Here is a 21811-nt window from a genome sequence, read left to right on the forward strand (position 1 = left end):
CACAGAGCCGAGACTCCTCTTGGACCCAGGACACAGAGCTGCTAATCTTCTTGGACGCAGCACACCGAGCCGGGAATCTTTCTTCAATACGGGACACAGAGCAAGTACACTTCCTTGGACTCTGGACACAGAACCGGGAATCTTCCTGGACACAGGACAAAGTGACAGGACTCTTCCTGGGACAGCAGATTGAGCCGGGACTCTTCGTTGGACACTAGACATAGAACCTGGACTCATCCTTGGACGCAGGACACATAGCTGGGAATCTTCTTCGATACAGGACACACAGCCTGGACTCCACTTGAAGGTAAGTCACAGACCCGAGTCTCTTCCTTGACACTGGGCACAGAGCAGGGACTCTTCTTGCTCACAAAACACAGAACCTGGATTCCTCTTGGGCGAGGACACAGAGCTAGGACTCTTCGTTGGACACTGGACACAGAGCCGAGACTGTTCTTCTACACAGATCACAGAGCCGGGAATCTTCCTGAATGCAGCACACCAAGACGGGAATCTTTCTTGAATACGGGACACAGAACCGGGAATATTCCTGGACAGAGTACACAGAGACACGACTCTTCTTGGGACAGCAGACTGAGCGGGGATGCTTCATTGGACACTGGAAACAGAACCGGGAATCTTTTTGCACACAGGACACAGAGGCAGGACTCTTCTTGGGACAGCAAACTGAGACGGGACTTTTCGTTGGACACTGGACAGAGAAACGAGTATCTTCCTGAACAGAGGACACAGAGACAGCACTCTACTTTAGACAGCAGTCAGAGTCGGGACTCTTCGTTGGACACAGGACACATAGCCAGAATCTTCCTGGACACAGCACACTGAACCAGGACTCTTCTTGTGAACAGGAGACAGTGCCAGGCCTCATCGTTGGACGCAAGACACTGAGCTGGGACAGTTCTTCGATACAGGACACACAGCCGGGACTCCACTTGAAGGTAAGTCACAGAGCGGGGTCTCTTCTTTGACACTGGGCACAGAGCCGGGAATCGTCTTGGACGCAGGAGACAGAACTGGGAATCTTCGTTGGACTCTGGACACAGAACCGGGAATCTTCCTGGACAAAGGACACAGAGACAGGACTCTTCTTGGGACAGCAGAATTGAACCGGGACTCTTCGTTGGAAACTAGACACAGAACCTGGAATCTTCCTGGACCCAGGACACAGAGGAAGGATGCTTCTTCGGACAGCAGACTGAGCCGGGACTCGTCGTTGGACACTGGACACAGAACCGAGAATCTTCCTGAACAGTGGACACGTGACACCGAACCAGGACTCTTCCTTGGACGCAGCACACAGAGCTGGGACTCTTCTTCGATACAGGACACACAGCCGGGACTCCACTTGAAGGTAAGTCACAAACCCGGGTCTCTTCTTTGACAGTGGGCACAGAGCAGGGACTCTTCTTGGACACAGGACCCAGAGCCCGGATTCTTCTTGGACGTAGCACACCGTGCCGGGAATCTTCTTCGATGACGGGACACAGAGCAAATACTCTTCCTGGGAGACTGGACACAGAACCGGGAATCTTCCTGGACACAGCACACTGAACCAGGACTCTCCTTGTGAACAGGAGACAGTGCCAGACCTCATCGTTGGACGCAAGACACTGAGCTGGGACAGTTCTTCGATACAGGACACACAGCCGGGACTCCACTTGAAGGTAAGTCACAGAGCGGGGTCTCTTCTTAGAAACTGGGCACAGAGCCGGGATTCATCTTGGGACAGCAGACTGAGCGGTGACGCTTCATTGGACACTGGAAACAGAACCGGGAATCTTTTCGCACACAGGACACAGAGGCAGGACTCTTCTTGGGACAGCAGATAGAGCCAGGACTCTTCGTTGGACACAGGACACAGAGCCAGAATCTTCCTCGACACAGCACACTGAACCAGGACTCTTCTTGTGAACAGGAGATAGTGCCAGGCCTCTTCGTTGGACGCAAGACACTGAGCTGGGACAGTTCTTCGATACAGGACACACATCCGGGACTCCACTTCAAGGTAAGTCACAGACCGGGGTCTGTTCTTAGACACTGGGCACAGAGCCGGGAATCGTCTTGGACGCAGGAGACCGAACTGGGAATCTTCGTTGGACTCTGGACACAGAACCGGGAATCTTCCTGAACAGAGGACACAGAGTCAGGACTCTTCTTGGGACAGCAGTCAGAGCCAGGACTCTTCGATGGACACAGGACAGAGAGCCAGAATCCTCCTGGACCCAGGACACTGAACCAGGACGCTTCTTGGGAACAGGAGACAGAGCCTGGACTGTTCCTTGGACACAGGACACATAGCTGGGACTCTTCTTCGACACAGGACACACAGCCGGGACTCCACTTGCAGGTAAGTCACAGACCCGACCCTCTTCTTTGACAATGGGTACAGAGCAGGGACTCTTGTTGGACACAAGACACAGAGCCGAGACTCCTCTTGGACCCAGGACACAGAGCCGCTAATCTTCTTGGACGCAGCACACCGAGCCGGGAATCTTTCTTCAATACGGGACACAGAGCAAGTACACTTCCTTGGACTCTGCACACAGAACCGGGAATCTTCCTGGACACAGGACACAGTGACAGGACTCTTCCTGGGACAGCAGATTGAGCCGGGACTCTTCGTTGGACACTAGACATAGAACCTGGACTCATCCTTGGACGCAGGACACATAGCTGGGAATCTTCTTCGATACAGGACACACAGCCGGGACTCCACTTGCAGGTAAGTCACAGACCCGACCCTCTTCTTTGACAATGGGTACAGAGCAGGGACTCTTGTTGGACACAAGACACAGAGCCGAGACTCCTCTTGGACCCAGGACACAGAGCCGCTAATCTTCTTGGACGCTGCACACCGAGCCGGGAATCTTTCTTCAATACGGGACACAGAGCAAGTACACTTCCTTGGACTCTGGACACAGAACCGGGAATCTTCCTGGACACAGGACTCTTCTTGGGACAGCAGACTGAGCCGGGACTCGTCGTTGGACACTGGACACAGAACCCGCAATCTTACTGGACACAGGGCACTGAACCAGGAACGTTCTTGGGAACAGGAGACAGAGCTGGGACTCTTCTTTGATACAGGACACACAGCCGGGACTCCATTTGAAGGTAAGTCACAGAACCGGATCTATTCTTTGACAATGGGTACAGAGCAGGGTCTCTTCTTGTACACAAGTCACAGAACCATGAAACTTCTTGGTCTCAGGACACAGAGCCCGGAATCTTCCTGGATGCAGCACACCAAGTGGGGAATATTTCTTGAATACGGGACACAGAGCAAGTACACTTCCTGGACACAGGACACAGAGGTAAGACGCTTCTTGGGACAGCAGATTGAGCCGGGACTCTTCCTTGGACGCTGGACACAGAACCGAGAATCTTCCTGAACAGTGGACACGTGACACCGAACCAGGACTCTTCCTTGGACGCAGCACACAGAGCTGGGACTCTTCTTCGATTCAGGACACACAGCTGGGACTCCACTTGAAGGTAAGTCACAAACCCGGGTCTCTTCTTTGACAGTGGGCACAGAGCAGGGACTCTTCTTGGACACAGGACCCAGAGCCCGGATTCTTCTTGGAAGCAGCACACCGTGCCGGGAATCTTCTTCGATGACGGGTCACAGAGCAAGTATTCTTCCTGGGAGACTGGACACAGAACCGGGAATCTTCCTGGACACTGGTCACAGAGACAGGATTCATCTTGGGACAGCAGACTGAGCGGGGACGCTTCATTGGACACTGGAAACAGAACCGGGAATCTTTTCGCACACAGGACACAGAGGCAGGACTCTTCTTGGGACAGCAGATAGAGCCAGGACTCTTCGTTGGACACAGGACACAGAGCCAGAATCTTCCTCAACACAGCACACTGAACCAGGACTCTTCTTGTGAACAGGAGATAGTGCCAGGCCTCATCTTTGGACGCAAGACACTGAGCTGGGACAGTTCTTCGATACAGGACACACATCCGGGACTCCACTTCAAGGTAAGTCACAGACCGGGGTCTGTTCTTAGACACTGGGCACAGAGCCGGGAATCGTCTTGGACGCAGGAGACCGAACTGGGAATCTTCGTTGGACTCTGGACACAGAACCGGGAATCTTCCTGAACAGAGGACACAGAGTCAGGATTCTTCTTGGGACAGCAGTCAGAGCCGGGACTCTTCGATGGACACAGGACAGAGAGCCAGAATCCTCCTGGACCCAGGACACTGAACCAGGACGCTTCTTGGGAACAGGAGACAGAGCCTGGACTGTTCCTTGGACACAGGACACATAGCTGGGACTCTTCTTTGACACAGGACACACAGCCGGGACTCCACTTGCAGGTAAGTCGCAGACCCGACCCTCTTCTTTGACAATGGGTACAGAGCAGGGACTCTTGTTGGACACAAGACACAGAGCCGAGACTCCTCTTGGACCCAGGACACAGAGCCGCTAATCTTCTTGGACGCAGCACACCGAGCCGGGAATCTTTCTTCAATACGGGACACAGAGCAAGTACACTTCCTTGGACTCTGCACACAGAACCGGGAATCTTCCTGGACACAGGACACAGTGACAGGACTCTTCCTGGGACAGCAGATTGAGCCGGGACTCTTCGTTGGACACTAGACATAGAACCTGGACTCATCCTTGGACGCAGGACACATAGCTGGGAATCTTCTTCGATACAGGACACACAGCCTGGACTCCACTTGAAGGTAAGTCACAGACCCGAGTCTCTTCCTTGACACTGGGCACAGAGCAGGGACTCTTCTTGCTCACAAAACACAGAACCTGGATTCCTCTTGGGCGAGGACACAGAGCTAGGACTCTTCGTTGGACACTGGACACAGAGCCGAGACTGTTCTTCTACACAGATCACAGAGCCGGGAATCTTCCTGAATGCAGCACACCAAGACGGGAATCTTTCTTGAATACGGGACACAGAACCGGGAATATTCCTGGACAGAGTACACAGAGACACGACTCTTCTTGGGACAGCAGACTGAGCGGGGATGCTTCATTGGACACTGGAAACAGAACCGGGAATCTTTTCGCACACAGGACACAGAGGCAGGACTCTTCTTGGGACAGCAGATAGAGCCAGGACTCTTCGTTGGACACAGGACACAGAGCCAGAATCTTCCTCAACACAGCACACTGAACCAGGACTCTTCTTGTGAACAGGAGATAGTGCCAGGCCTCATCTTTGGACGCAAGACACTGAGCTGGGACAGTTCTTCGATACAGGACACACATCCGGGACTCCACTTCAAGGTAAGTCACAGACCGGGGTCTCTTCTTAGACACTGGGCACAGAGCCGGGAATCGTCTTGGACGCAGGAGACCGAACTGGGAATCTTCGTTGGACTCTGGACACAGAACCGGGAATCTTCCTGAACAGAGGACACAGAGTCAGGACTCTTCTTGGGACAGCAGTCAGAGCCGGGACTCTTCGATGGACACAGGACAGAGAGCCAGAATCCTCCTGGACCCAGGACACTGAACCAGGACGCTTCTTGGGAACAGGAGACAGAGCCTGGACTGTTCCTTGGACACAGGACACATAGCTGGGACTCTTCTTTGACACAGGACACACAGCCGGGACTCCACTTGCAGGTAAGTCACAGACCCGACCCTCTTCTTTGACAATGGGTACAGAGCAGGGACTCTTGTTGGACACAAGACACAGAGCCGAGACTCCTCTTGGACCCAGGACACAGAGCCGCTAATCTTCTTGGACGCAGCACACCGAGCCGGGAATCTTTCTTCAATACGGGACACAGAGCAAGTACACTTCCTTGGACTCTGCACACAGAACCGGGAATCTTCCTGGACACAGGACACAGTGACAGGACTCTTCCTGGGACAGCAGATTGAGCCGGGACTCTTCGTTGGACACTAGACATAGAACCTGGACTCATCCTTGGACGCAGGACACATAGCTGGGACTCTTCTTCGATTCAGGACACACAGCCGGGACTCCACTTGAAGGTAAGTCACAAACCCGGGTCTCTTCTTTGACAGTGGGCACAGAGCAGGGACTCTTCTTGGAAACAGGACCCAGAGCCCGGATTCTTCTTGGACGCAGCACACCGTGCCGGGAATCTTCTGCGATGACGGGTCACAGTGCAAGTATTCTTCCTGGGAGACTGGACACAGAACCGGGAATCTTCCTGGACACTGGTCACAGAGACAGGATTCATCTTGGGACAGCAGACTGAGCGGGGACGCTTCATTGGACACTGGAAACAGAACCGGGAATCTTTTCGCACACAGGACACAGAGGCAGGACTCTTCTTGGGACAGCAGATAGAGCCAGGACTCTTCGTTGGACACAGGACACAGAGCCAGAATCTTCCTCAACACAGCACACTGAACCAGGACTCTTCTTGTGAACAGGAGATAGTGCCAGGCCTCATCGTTGGACGCAAGACACTGAGCTGGGACAGTTCTTCGATACAGGACACACATCCGGGACTCCACTTCAAGGTAAGTCACAGACCGGGGTCTCTTCTTAGAAACTGGGCACAGAGCCGGTAATCGTCTTGGACGCAGGAGACCGAACTGGGAATCTTCGTTGGACTCTGGACACAGAACCGGGAATCTTCCTGAACAGAGGACACAGAGTCAGGACTCTTCTTGGGACAGCAGTCAGAGCCGGGACTCTTCGATGGACACAGGACAGAGAGCCAGAATCCTCCTGGACCCAGGACACTGAACCAGGACGCTTCTTGGGAACAGGAGACAGAGCCTGGACTGTTCCTTGGACACAGGACACATAGCTGGGACTCTTCTTCGACACAGGACAAACAGCCGGGACTCCACTTGAAGGTAAGTCACAGACCCGACCCTCTTCTTTGACAATGGGTACAGAGCAGGGACTCTTGTTGGACACAAGACACAGAGCCGAGTCTCCTCTTGGACCCAGGACACAGAGCCGCTAATCTTCTTGGACGCAGCACACCGAGCCGGGAATCTTTCTTCAATACGGGACACAGAGCAAGTACACTTCCTTGGACTCTGGACACAGAACCGGGAATCTTCCTGGACACAGGACACAGTGACAGGACTCTTCCTGGGACAGCAGATTGAGCCGGGACTCTTCGTTGGACACTAGACATAGAACCTGGACTCATCCTTGGACGCAGGACACATAGCTGGGAATCTTCTTCGATACAGGACACACAGCCTGGACTCCACTTGAAGGTAAGTCACAGACCCGAGTCTCTTCCTTGACACTGGGCACAGAGCAGGGACTCTTCTTGCTCACAAAACACAGAACCTGGATTCCTCTTGGGCGAGGACACAGAGCTAGGACTCTTCGTTGGACACTGGACACAGAGCCGAGACTGTTCTTCTACACAGATCACAGAGCCGGGAATCTTCCTGAATGCAGCACACCAAGACGGGAATCTTTCTTGAATACGGGACACAGAACCGGGAATATTCCTGGACAGAGTACACAGAGACACGACTCTTCTTGGGACAGCAGACTGAGCGGGGATGCTTCATTGGACACTGGAAACAGAACCGGGAATCATTTTGCACACAGGACACAGAGGCAGGACTCTTCTTGGGACAGCAGATAGAGCCAGGACTCTTCGTTGGACACAGGACACAGAGCCAGAATCTTCCTCGACACAGCACACTGAACCAGGACTCTTCTTGTGAACAGGAGATAGTGCCAGGCCTCTTCGTTGGACGCAAGACACTGAGCTGGGACAGTTCTTCGATACAGGACACACATCCGGGACTCCACTTCAAGGTAAGTCACAGACCGGGGTCTCTTCTTAGAAACTGGGCACAGAGCCGGTAATCGTCTTGGACGCAGGAGACCGAACTGGGAATCTTCGTTGGACTCTGGACACAGAACCGGGAATCTTCCTGAACAGAGGACACAGAGTCAGGACTCTTCTTGGGACAGCAGTCAGAGCCGGGACTCTTCGATGGACACAGGACAGAGAGCCAGAATCCTCCTGGACCCAGGACACTGAACCAGGACGCTTCTTGGGAACAGGAGACAGAGCCTGGACTGTTCCTTGGACACAGGACACATAGCTGGGACTCTTCTTCGACACAGGACAAACAGCCGGGACTCCACTTGAAGGTAAGTCACAGACCCGACCCTCTTCTTTGACAATGGGTACAGAGCAGGGACTCTTGTTGGACACAAGACACAGAGCCGAGACTCCTCTTGGACCCAGGACACAGAGCCGCTAATCTTCTTGGACGCAGCACACCGAGCCGGGAATCTTTCTTCAATACGGGACACAGAGCAAGTACACTTCCTTGGACTCTGGACACAGAACCGGGAATCTTCCTGGACACAGGACACAGTGACAGGACACTTCCTGGGACAGCAGATTGAGCCGGGACTCTTCGTTGGACACTAGACATAGAACCTGGACTCATCCTTGGACGCAGGACACATAGCTGGGAATCTTCTTCGATACAGGACACACAGCCTGGACTCCACTTGAAGGTAAGTCACAGACCCGAGTCTCTTCCTTGACACTGGGCACAGAGCAGGGACTCTTCTTGCTCACAAAACACAGAACCTGGATTCCTCTTGGGCGAGGACACAGAGCTAGGACTCTTCGTTGGACACTGGACACAGAGCCGAGACTGTTCTTCTACACAGATCACAGAGCCGGGAATCTTCCTGAATGCAGCACACCAAGACGGGAATCTTTCTTGAATACGGGACACAGAACCGGGAATATTCCTGGACAGAGTACACAGAGACACGACTCTTCTTGGGACAGCAGACTGAGCGGGGATGCTTCATTGGACACTGGAAACAGAACCGGGAATCTTTTTGCACACAGGACACAGAGGCAGGACTCTTCTTGGGACAGCAAACTGAGACGGGACTTTTCGTTGGACACTGGACAGAGAAACGAGTATCTTCCTGAACAGAGGACACAGAGACAGCACTCTACTTTAGACAGCAGTCAGAGTCGGGACTCTTCGTTGGACACAGGACACAGAGCCAGAATCTTCCTGGACACAGCACACTGAACCAGGACTCTCCTTGTGAACAGGAGACAGTGCCAGGCCTCATCGTTGGACGCAAGACACTGAGCTGGGACAGTTCTTCGATACAGGACACACAGCCGGGACTCCACTTCAAGGTAAGTCACAGAGCGGGGTCTCTTCTTAGAAACTGGGCACAGAGCCGGGTATCGTCTTGGACGCAGGAGATGGAACTGGGAATCTTCGTTGGACTCTGGACACAGAACCGGGAATCTTCCTGAACAGAGGACACAGAGTCAGGACTCTTCTTGGGACAGCAGTCAGACCCGGAACTCTTCGATGGACACAGGACAGAGAACCAGAATCCTCCTGGACACAGGACACTGAACCAGGATGCTTCTTGGGAACAGGAGACAGAGCCTGGACTATTCCTTGGACGCAGGACACATAGCTGGGACTCTTCTTCGACACAGGACACACAGCCGGGACTCCACTTGAAGGTAAGTCACAGACCCGACCCTCTTCTTTGACAATGGGTACAGAGCAGGGACTCTTGTTGGACACAAGACACAGAGCCGAGACTCCTCTTGGACCCAGGACACAGAGCCGCTAATCTTCTTGGACGCAGCACACCGAGCCGGGAATCTTCTTCGCTGACGGGTCACAGAGCAAGTATTCTTCCTGGGAGACTGGACACAGAACCGGGAATCATCCTGGACACTGGTCACAGAGACAGGATTCATCTTGGGACAGCAGACTGAGCGGTGACGCTTCATTGGACACTGGAAACAGAACCGGGAATCTTTCCGCACACAGGACACAGAGGCAGGACTCTTCTTGGGACAGCAGATAGAGCCAGGACTCTTCGTTGGACACAGGACACAGAGCCAGAATCTTCCTCGACACAGCACACTGAACCAGGACGCTTCTTGGGAACAGGAGACAGAGCCTGGACTGTTCCTTGGACACAGGACACATAGCTGGGACTCTTCTTCGACACAGGACACACAGCCGGGACTCCACTTGCAGGTAAGTCACAGACCCGACCCTCTTCTTTGACAATGGGTACAGAGCAGGGACTCTTGTTGGACACAAGACACAGAGCCGAGACTCCTCTTGGACCCAGGACACAGAGCCGCTAATCTTCTTGGACGCAGCACACCGAGCCGGGAATCTTTCTTCAATACGGGACACAGAGCAAGTACACTTCCTTGGACTCTGCACACAGAACCGGGAATCTTCCTGGACACAGGACACAGTGACAGGACTCTTCCTGGGACAGCAGATTGAGCCGGGACTCTTCGTTGGACACTAGACATAGAACCTGGACTCATCCTTGGACGCAGGACACATAGCTGGGAATCTTCTTCGATACAGGACACACAGCCGGGACTCCACTTGCAGGTAAGTCACAGACCCGACCCTCTTCTTTGACAATGGGTACAGAGCAGGGACTCTTGTTGGACACAAGACACAGAGCCGAGACTCCTCTTGGACCCAGGACACAGAGCCGCTAATCTTCTTGGACGCTGCACACCGAGCCGGGAATCTTTCTTCAATACGGGACACAGAGCAAGTACACTTCCTTGGACTCTGGACACAGAACCGGGAATCTTCCTGGACACAGGACTCTTCTTGGGACAGCAGACTGAGCCGGGACTCGTCGTTGGACACTGGACACAGAACCCGCAATCTTACTGGACACAGGACACTGAACCAGGAACGTTCTTGGGAACAGGAGACAGAGCTGGGACTCTTCTTTGATACAGGACACACAGCCGGGACTCCACTTGAAGGTAAGTCACAGAACCGGATCTATTCTTTGACAATGGGTACAGAGCAGGGTCTCTTCTTGTACACAAGTCACAGAACCATGAAACTTCTTGGTCTCAGGACACAGAGCCCGGAATCTTCCTGGATGCAGCACACCAAGTGGGGAATATTTCTTGAATACGGGACACAGAGCAAGTACACTTCCTGGACACAGGACACAGAGGTAAGACGCTTCTTGGGACAGCAGATTGAGCCGGGACTCTTCCTTGGACGCTGGACACAGAACCGAGAATCTTCCTGAACAGTGGACACGTGACACCGAACCAGGACTCTTCCTTGGACGCAGCACACAGAGCTGGGACTCTTCTTCGATTCAGGACACACAGCTGGGACTCCACTTGAAGGTAAGTCACAAACCCGGGTCTCTTCTTTGACAGTGGGCACAGAGCAGGGACTCTTCTTGGACACAGGACCCAGAGCCCGGATTCTTCTTGGAAGCAGCACACCGTGCCGGGAATCTTCTTCGATGACGGGTCACAGAGCAAGTATTCTTCCTGGGAGACTGGACACAGAACCGGGAATCTTCCTGGACACTGGTCACAGAGACAGGATTCATCTTGGGACAGCAGACTGAGCGGGGACGCTTCATTGGACACTGGAAACAGAACCGGGAATCTTTTCGCACACAGGACACAGAGGCAGGACTGTTCTTGGGACAGCAAACTGAGACGGGACTTTTCGTTGGACACTGGACAGAGAAACGAGTATCTTCCTGAACAGAGGACACAGAGACAGCACTCTACTTTAGACAGCAGTCAGAGTCGGGACTCTTCGTTGGACACAGGACACAGAGCCAGAATCTTCCTGGACACAGCACACTGAACCAGGACTCTCCTTGTGAACAGGAGACAGTGCCAGGCCTCATCGTTGGACGCAAGACACTGAGCTGGGACAGTTCTTCGATACAGGACACACAGCCGGGACTCCACTTGAAGGTAAGTCACAGAGCGGGGTCTCTTCTTAGAAACTGGGCACAGAGCCTGGTATCGTCTTGGACGCAGGAGACCGAACTGGGAATCTTCGTTGGACTCTGGACACAGAACCGGGAATCTTCCTGAACAGAGGACACAGAGTCAGGACTCTTCTTGGGACAGCAGTCAGACCCGGAACTCTTCGATGGACACAGGACAGAGAACCAGAATCCTCCTGGACACAGGACACTGAACCAGGATGCTTCTTGGGAACAGGAGACAGAGCCTGGACTATTCCTTGGACGCAGGACACATAGCTGGGACTCTTCTTCGACACAGGACACACAGCCGGGACTCCACTTGAAGGTAAGTCACAGACCCGACCCTCTTCTTTGACAATGGGTACAGAGCAGGGACTCTTGTTGGACCCAGGACACAGAGCCGCTAATCTTCTTGGACGCAGCACACCGAGCCGGGAATCTTCTTCGCTGACGGGTCACAGAGCAAGTATTCTTCCTGGGAGACTGGACACAGAACCGGGAATCTTCCTGGACACTGGTCACAGAGACAGGATTCATCTTGGGACAGCAGACTGAGCGGTGACGCTTCATTGGACACTGGAAACAGAACCGGGAATCTTTTCGCACACAGGACACAGAGGCAGGACTCTTCTTGGGACAGCAGATAGAGCCAGGACTCTTCGTTGGACACAGGACACAGAGCCAGAATCTTCCTCGACACAGCACACTGAACCAGGACTCTTCTTGTGAACAGGAGATAGTGCCAGGCCTCATCGTTGGACGCAAGACACTGAGCTGGGACAGTTCTTCGATACAGGACACACATCCGGGACTCCACTTCAAGGTAAGTCACAGACCGGGGTCTCTTCTTAGAAACTGGGCACAGAGCCGGTAATCGTCTTGGACGCAGGAGACCGAACTGGGAATCTTCGTTGGACTCTGGACACAGAACCGGGAATCTTCCTGAACAGAGGACACAGAGTCAGGACTCTTCTTGGGACAGCAGTCAGAGCCGGGACTCTTCGATGGACACAGGACAGAGAGCCAGAATCCTCCTGGACCCAGGACACTGAACCAGGACGCTTCTTGGGAACAGGAGACAGAGCCTGGACTGTTCCTTGGACACAGGACACATAGCTGGGACTCTTCTTCGACACAGGACAAACAGCCGGGACTCCACTTGAAGGTAAGTCACAGACCCGACCCTCTTCTTTGACAATGGGTACAGAGCAGGGACTCTTGTTGGACACAAGACACAGAGCCGAGACTCCTCTTGGACCCAGGACACAGAGCCGCTAATCTTCTTGGACGCAGCACACCGAGCCGGGAATCTTTCTTCAATACGGGACACAGAGCAAGTACACTTCCTTGGACTCTGGACACAGAACCGGGAATCTTCCTGGACACAGGACACAGTGACAGGACTCTTCCTGGGACAGCAGATTGAGCCGGGACTCTTCGTTGGACACTAGACATAGAACCTGGACTCATCCTTGGACGCAGGACACATAGCTGGGAATCTTCTTCGATACAGGACACACAGCCTGGACTCCACTTGAAGGTAAGTCACAGACCCGAGTCTCTTCCTTGACACTGGGCACAGAGCAGGGACTCTTCTTGCTCACAAAACACAGAACCTGGATTCCTCTTGGGCGAGGACACAGAGCTAGGACTCTTCGTTGGACACTGGACACAGAGCCGAGACTGTTCTTCTACACAGATCACAGAGCCGGGAATCTTCCTGAATGCAGCACACCAAGACGGGAATCTTTCTTGAATACGGGACACAGAACCGGGAATATTCCTGGACAGAGTACACAGAGACACGACTCTTCTTGGGACAGCAGACTGAGCGGGGATGCTTCATTGGACACTGGAAACAGAACCGGGAATCTTTTTGCACACAGGACACAGAGGCAGGACTCTTCTTGGGACAGCAAACTGAGACGGGACTTTTCGTTGGACACTGGACAGAGAAACGAGTATCTTCCTGAACAGAGGACACAGAGACAGCACTCTACTTTAGACAGCAGTCAGAGTCGGGACTCTTCGTTGGACACAGGACACAGAGCCAGAATCTTCCTGGACACAGCACACTGAACCAGGACTCTCCTTGTGAACAGGAGACAGTGCCAGGCCTCATCGTTGGACGCAAGACACTGAGCTGGGACAGTTCTTCGATACAGGACACACAGCCGGGACTCCACTTCAAGGTAAGTCACAGAGCGGGGTCTCTTCTTAGAAACTGGGCACAGAGCCGGGTATCGTCTTGGACGCAGGAGACGGAACTGGGAATCTTCGTTGGACTCTGGACACAGAACCGGGAATCTTCCTGAACAGAGGACACAGAGTCAGGACTCTTCTTGGGACAGCAGTCAGACCCGGAACTCTTCGATGGACACAGGACAGAGAGCCAGAATCCTCCTGGACCCAGGACACTGAACCAGGACGCTTCTTGGGAACAGGAGACAGAGCCTGGACTGTTCCTTGGACACAGGACACATAGCTGGGACTCTTCTTTGACACAGGACACACAGCCGGGACTCCACTTGCAGGTAAGTCACAGACCCGACCCTCTTCTTTGACAATGGGTACAGAGCAGGGACTCTTGTTGGACACAAGACACAGAGCCGAGACTCCTCTTGGACCCAGGACACAGAGCCGCTAATCTTCTTGGACGCAGCACACCGAGCCGGGAATCTTTCTTCAATACGGGACACAGAGCAAGTACACTTCCTTGGACTCTGCACACAGAACCGGGAATCTTCCTGGACACAGGACACAGTGACAGGACTCTTCCTGGGACAGCAGATTGAGCCGGGACTCTTCGTTGGACACTAGACATAGAACCTGGACTCATCCTTGGACGCAGGACACATAGCTGGGACTCTTCTTCGATTCAGGACACACAGCCGGGACTCCACTTGAAGGTAAGTCACAAACCCGGGTCTCTTCTTTGACAGTGGGCACAGAGCAGGGACTCTTCTTGGACACAGGACCCAGAGCCCGGATTCTTCTTGGACGCAGCACACCGTGCCGGGAATCTTCTTCGATGACGGGTCACAGTGCAAGTATTCTTCCTGGGAGACTGGACACAGAACCGGGAATCTTCCTGGACACTGGTCACAGAGACAGGATTCATCTTGGGACAGCAGACTGAGCGGGGACGCTTCATTGGACACTGGAAACAGAACCGGGAATCTTTTCGCACACAGGACACAGAGGCAGGACTCTTCTTGGGACAGCAGATAGAGCCAGGACTCTTCGTTGGACACAGGACACAGAGCCAGAATCTTCCTCAACACAGCACACTGAACCAGGACTCTTCTTGTGAACAGGAGATAGTGCCAGGCCTCATCGTTGGACGCAAGACACTGAGCTGGGACAGTTCTTCGATACAGGACACACATCCGGGACTCCACTTCAAGGTAAGTCACAGACCGGGGTCTCTTCTTAGAAACTGGGCACAGAGCCGGTAATCGTCTTGGACGCAGGAGACCGAACTGGGAATCTTCGTTGGACTCTGGACACAGAACCGGGAATCTTCCTGAACAGAGGACACAGAGTCAGGACTCTTCTTGGGACAGCAGTCAGAGCCGGGACTCTTCGATGGACACAGGACAGAGAGCCAGAATCCTCCTGGACCCAGGACACTGAACCAGGACGCTTCTTGGGAACAGGAGACAGAGCCTGGACTGTTCCTTGGACACAGGACACATAGCTGGGACTCTTCTTCGACACAGGACAAACAGCCGGGACTCCACTTGAAGGTAAGTCACAGACCCGACCCACTTCTTTGACAATGGGTACAGAGCAGGGACTCTTGTTGGACACAAGACACAGAGCCGAGACTCCTCTTGGACCCAGGACACAGAGCCGCTAATCTTCTTGGACGCAGCACACCGAGCCGGGAATCTTTCTTCAATACGGGACACAGAGCAAGTACACTTCCTTGGACTCTGGACACAGAACCGGGAATCTTCCTGGACACAGGACACAGTGACAGGACTCTTCCTGGGACAGCAGATTGAGCCGGGACTCTTCGTTGGACACTGGACACAGAACCGGGAATCTTCCTGGACACAGGACACAGAGACAGGACTCTTCTTGGGACAGCAGATTGAACCGGGACTCTTCGTTGGAAACTAGACACAGAACCTGGAATCTTCCTGGACCCAGGACACAGAGGAAGGATGCTTCTTCGGACAGCAGACTGAGCCGGGACTCGTCGTTGGACACTGGACACAGAACCGAGAAACTTCCTGAACAGTGGACACGTGACACCGAACCAGGACTCTTCCTTGGACGCAGCACACAGAGCTGGGACTCTTCTTCGATACAGGACACACAGCCGGGACTCCACTTGAAGGTAAGTCACAAACCCGGGTCTCTTCTTTGACAGTGGGCACAGAGCAGGGACTCTTCTTGGACACAGGACCCAGAGCCCGGATTCTTCTTGGACGTAGCACACCGTGCCGGGAATCTTCTTCGATGACGGGACACAGAGCAAATACTCTTCCTGGGAGACTGGACACAGAACCGGGAATCTTCCTGGACACAGCACACTGAACCAGGACTCTCCTTGTGAACAGGAGACAGTGCCAGGCCTCATCGTTGGACGCAAGACACTGAGCTGGGACAGTTCTTCGATACAGGACACACAGCCGGGACTCCACTTGAAGGTAAGTCACAGAGCGGGGTCTCTTCTTAGAAACTGGGCACAGAGCCGGGTATCGTCTTGGACGCAGGAGACCGAACTGGGAATCTTCGTTGGACTCTGGACACAGAACCGGGAATCTTCCTGAACAGAGGACACAGAGTCAGGACTCTTCTTGGGACAGCAGTCAGACCCGGAACTCTTCGATGGACACAGGACAGAGAACCAGAATCCTCCTGGACACAGGACACTGAACCAGGATGCTTCTTGGGAACAGGAGACAGAGCCTGGACTATTCCTTGGACGCAGGACACATAGCTGGGACTCTTCTTCGACACAGGACACACAGCCGGGACTCCACTTGAAGGTAAGTCACAGACCCGACCCTCTTCTTTGACAATGGGTACAGAGCAGGGACTCTTGTTGGACCCAGGACACAGAGCCGCTAATCTTCTTGGACGCAGCACACCGAGCCGGAAATCTTCTTCGCTGACGGGTCACAGAGCAAGTATTCTTCCTGGGAGACTGGACACAGAACCGGGAATCTTCCTGGACACTGGTCACAGAGACAGGATTCATCTTGGGACAGCAGACTGAGCGGTGACGCTTCATTGGACACTGGAAACAGAACCGGGAATCTTTTCGCACACAGGACACAGAGGCAGGACTCTTCTTGGGACAGCAGATAGAGCCAGGACTCTTCGTTGGACACAGGACACAGAGCCAGAATCTTCCTCGACACAGCACACTGAACCAGGACTCTTCTTGTGAACAGGAGATAGTGCCAGGCCTCTTCGTTGGACGCAAGACACTGAGCTGGGACAGTTCTTCGATACAGGACACACATCCGGGACTCCACTTCAAGGTAAGTCACAGACCGGGGTCTGTTCTTAGACACTGGGCACAGAGCCGGGAATCTTCCTGAACAGAGGACACAGAGTCAGGACTCTTCTTGGGACAGCAGTCAGAGCCAGGACTCTTCGATGGACACAGGACAGAGAGCCAGAATCCTCCTGGACCCAGGACACTGAACCAGGACGCTTCTTGGGAACAGGAGACAGAGCCTGGACTGTTCCTTGGACACAGGACACATAGCTGGGACTCTTCTTTGACACAGGACACACAGCCGGGACTCCACTTGCAGGTAAGTCACAGACCCGACCCTCTTCTTTGACAATGGGTACAGAGCAGGGACTCTTGTTGGACACAAGACACAGAGCCGAGACTCCTCTTGGACCCAGGACACAGAGCCGCTAATCTTCTTGGACGCAGCACACCGAGCCGGGAATCTTTCTTCAATACGGGACACAGAGCAAGTACACTTCCTTGGACTCTGCACACAGAACCGGGAATCTTCCTGGACACAGGACACAGTGACAGGACTCTTCCTGGGACAGCAGATTGAGCCGGGACTCTTCGTTGGACACTAGACATAGAACCTGGACTCATCCTTGGACGCAGGACACATAGCTGGGACTCTTCTTCGATTCAGGACACACAGCCGGGACTCCACTTGAAGGTAAGTCACAAACCCGGGTCTCTTCTTTGACAGTGGGCACAGAGCAGGGACTCTTCTTGGACACAGGACCCAGAGCCCGGAATCTTCTTGGACGCAGCACACCGTGCCGGGAATCTTCTTCGATGACGGGTCACAGTGCAAGTATTCTTCCTGGGAGACTGGACACAGAACCGGGAATCTTCCTGGACACTGGTCACAGAGACAGGATTCATCTTGGGACAGCAGACTGAGCGGGGACGCTTCATTGGACACTGGAAACAGAACCGGGAATCTTTTCGCACACAGGACACAGAGGCAGGACTCTTCTTGGGACAGCAGATAGAGCCAGGACTCTTCGTTGGACACAGGACACAGAGCCAGAATCTTCCTCAACACAGCACACTGAACCAGGACTCTTCTTGTGAACAGGAGATAGTGCCAGGCCTCATCGTTGGACGCAAGACACTGAGCTGGGACAGTTCTTCGATACAGGACACACATCCGGGACTCCACTTCAAGGTAAGTCACAGACCGGGGTCTCTTCTTAGAAACTGGGCACAGAGCCGGTAATCGTCTTGGACGCAGGAGACCGAACTGGGAATCTTCGTTGGACTCTGGACACAGAACCGGGAATCTTCCTGAACAGAGGACACAGAGTCAGGACTCTTCTTGGGACAGCAGTCAGAGCCGGGACTCTTCGATGGACACAGGACAGAGAGCCAGAATCCTCCTGGACCCAGGACACTGAACCAGGACGCTTCTTGGGAACAGGAGACAGAGCCTGGACTGTTCCTTGGACACAGGACACATAGCTGGGACTCTTCTTCGACACAGGACAAACAGCCGGGACTCCACTTGAAGGTAAGTCACAGACCCGACCCTCTTCTTTGACAATGGGTACAGAGCAGGGACTCTTGTTGGACACAAGACACAGAGCCGAGACTCCTCTTGGACCCAGGACACAGAGCCGCTAATCTTCTTGGACGCAGCACACCGAGCCGGGAATCTTTCTTCAATACGGGACACAGAGCAAGTACACTTCCTTGGACTCTGGACACAGAACCGGGAATCTTCCTGGACACAGGACACAGTGACAGGACTCTTCCTGGGACAGCAGATTGAGCCGGGACTCTTCGTTGGACACTGGACACAGAACCGGGAATCTTCCTGGACACAGGACACAGAGACAGGACTCTTCTTGGGACAGCAGATTGAACCGGGACTCTTCGTTGGAAACTAGACACAGAACCTGGAATCTTCCTGGACCCAGGACACAGAGGAAGGATGCTTCTTCGGACAGCAGACTGAGCCGGGACTCGTCGTTGGACACTGGACACAGAACCGAGAAACTTCCTGAACAGTGGACACGTGACACCGAACCAGGACTCTTCCTTGGACGCAGCACACAGAGCTGGGACTCTTCTTCGATACAGGACACACAGCCGGGACTCCACTTGAAGGTAAGTCACAAACCCGGGTCTCTTCTTTGACAGTGGGCACAGAGCAGGGACTCTTCTTGGACACAGGACCCAGAGCCCGGATTCTTCTTGGACGTAGCACACCGTGCCGGGAATCTTCTTCGATGACGGGACACAGAGCAAATACTCTTCCTGGGAGACTGGACACAGAACCGGGAATCTTCCTGGACACAGCACACTGAACCAGGACTCTCCTTGTGAACAGGAGACAGTGCCAGGCCTCATCGTTGGACGCAAGACACTGAGCTGGGACAGTTCTTCGATACAGGACACACAGCTGGGACTCCACTTGAAGGTAAGTCACAGAGCGGGGTCTCTTCTTAGAAACTGGGCACAGAGCCGGGTATCGTCTTGGACGCAGGAGACCGAACTGGGAATCTTCGTTGGACTCTGGACACAGAACCGGGAATCTTCCTGAACAGAGGACACAGAGTCAGGACTCTTCTTGGGACAGCAGTCAGACCCGGAACTCTTCGATGGACACAGGACAGAGAACCAGAATCCTCCTGGACACAGGACACTGAACCAGGATGCTTCTTGGGAACAGGAGACAGAGCCTGGACTATTCCTTGGACGCAGGACACATAGCTGGGACTCTTCTTCGACACAGGACACACAGCCGGGACTCCACTTGAAGGTAAGTCACAGACCCGACCCTCTTCTTTGACAATGGGTACAGAGCAGGGACTCTTGTTGGACCCAGGACACAGAGCCGCTAATCTTCTTGGACGCAGCACACCGAGCCGGAAATCTTCTTCGCTGACGGGTCACAGAGCAAGTATTCTTCCTGGGAGACTGGACACAGAACCGGGAATCTTCCTGGACACTGGTCACAGAGACAGGATTCATCTTGGGACAGCAGACTGAGCGGTGACGCTTCATTGGACACTGGAAACAGAACCGGGAATCTTTTCGCACACAGGACACAGAGGCAGGACTCTTCTTGGGACAGCAGATAGAGCCAGGACTCTTCGTTGGACACAGGACACAGAGCCAGAATCTTCCTCGACACAGCACACTGAACCAGGACTCTTCTTGTGAACAGGAGATAGTGCCAGGCCTCTTCGTTGGACGCAAGACACTGAGCTGGGACAGTTCTTCGATACAGGACACACATCCGGGACTCCACTTCAAGGTAAGTCACAGACCGGGGTCTGTTCTTAGACACTGGGCACAGAGCCGGGAATCGTCTTGGACGCAGGAGACCGAACTGGGAATCTTCGTTGGACTCTGGACACAGAACCGGGAATCTTCCTGAACAGAGGACACAGAGTCAGGACTCTTCTTGGGACAGCAGTCAGAGCCAGGACTCTTCGATGGACACAGGACAGAGAGCCAGAATCCTCCTGGACCCAGGACACTGAACCAGGACGCTTCTTGGGAACAGGAGACAGAGCCTGGACTGTTCCTTGGACACAGGACACATAGCTGGGACTCAACTTGCAGGTAAGTCACAGACCCGACCCTCTTCTTTGACAATGGGTACAGAGCAGGGACTCTTGTTGGACACAAGACACAGAGCCGAGACTCCTCTTGGACCCAGGACACAGAGCCGCTAATCTTCTTGGACGCAGCACACCGAGCCGGGAATCTTTCTTCAATACGGGACACAGAGCAAGTACACTTCCTTGGACTCTGCACACAGAACCGGGAATCTTCCTGGACACAGGACACAGTGACAGGACTCTTCCTGGGACAGCAGATTGAGCCGGGACTCTTCGTTGGACACTAGACATAGAACCTGGACTCATCCTTGGACGCAGGACACATAGCTGGGACTCTTCTTCGATTCAGGACACACAGCCGGGACACCACTTGAAGGTAAGTCACAAACCCGGGTCTCTTCTTTGACAGTGGGCACAGAGCAGGGACTCTTCTTGGACACAGGACCCAGAGCCCGGATTCTTCTTGGACGCAGCACACCGTGCCGGGAATCTTCTTCGATGACGGGTCACAGTGCAAGTATTCTTCCTGGGAGACTGGACACAGAACCGGGAATCTTCCTGGACTCTGGTCACAGAGACAGGATTCATCTTGGGACAGCAGACTGAGCGGGGACGCTTCATTGGACACTGGAAACAGAACCGGGAATCTTTTCGCACACAGGACACAGAGGCAGGACTCTTCTTGGGACAGCAGATAGAGCCAGGACTCTTCGTTGGACACAGGACACAGAGCCAGAATCTTCCTCAACACAGCACACTGAACCAGGACTCTTCTTGTGAACAGGAGATAGTGCCAGGCCTCATCGTTGGACGCAAGACACTGAGCTGGGACAGTTCTTCGATACAGGACACACATCCGGGACTCCACTTCAAGGTAAGTCACAGACCGGGGTCTGTTCTTAGACACTGGGCACAGAGCCGGTAATCGTCTTGGACGCAGGAGACCGAACTGGGAATCTTCGTTGGACTCTGGACAC

The sequence above is a fragment of the Hemitrygon akajei genome, chromosome 1 (assembly GCF_048418815.1).
Source record: "Hemitrygon akajei chromosome 1, sHemAka1.3, whole genome shotgun sequence".
Classification (NCBI taxonomy): Eukaryota; Metazoa; Chordata; class Chondrichthyes; order Myliobatiformes; family Dasyatidae; genus Hemitrygon; species Hemitrygon akajei.